The sequence below is a fragment of the Mandrillus leucophaeus genome, unplaced genomic scaffold (assembly GCF_000951045.1).
Source record: "Mandrillus leucophaeus isolate KB7577 unplaced genomic scaffold, Mleu.le_1.0 Scaffold300, whole genome shotgun sequence".
Lineage (NCBI taxonomy): Eukaryota > Metazoa > Chordata > Mammalia > Primates > Cercopithecidae > Mandrillus > Mandrillus leucophaeus.
In genome coordinates this window covers 2,245,409-2,246,030 of record NW_012103144.1, presented here as the reverse complement: position 1 = coordinate 2,246,030, position 622 = coordinate 2,245,409, and positions in this window count along the sequence as shown.

Genomic DNA, 622 nt, shown 5'->3' with positions numbered 1-622 from the left:
CTATACTGCAGCACTGCAGTGTGTATATGTCATTTTGCACATGTGTGAATATATCTGTGGGATAAATTATTAAAAGTACATTAAGGGATATAGCCCTGTCTCTTATACACATCTAGATGTGTATAAGAGACAGGCGACAGAGTGAGACTCTGTCTCAAAAAAAAAAAAAAAAAAATTCAGGTTTATAGACTATCATACAGACTGCCAAAATAAATTGTCTACACATAATGGCCACTTTTTTCTTTCTAGAAGTGAATTGTTCAGTTAGTCCTGAGGCCTAGCCCAGTGCCTTAATAATTATTTGTTGAAAAATGAATGAAAGTCTTTTTAATGGCTAGGAATGTATTGTAATATTGAAGTAAAAAGAACCTGTAAAGGAGTGAAGCACATTCTAACTTGCTAGGCATAAAAAGATAAATGTATATCCCTGACCTTTGGACAATAATCAACATTGCTTTTACTGAAAATTTCCTAGGGAAAAATCTCATGATTGTCAAGGGTACCATAGTATTTCTAACTCCAATCAAACTTCTGGCAAAAGATCTGTGTATACTTTAGTACAGTTTAAGGAGTCTGAGCCGACGTTTTCTTTCTTTCTCTCTCTCTCTTTCTTTTTCTTTCT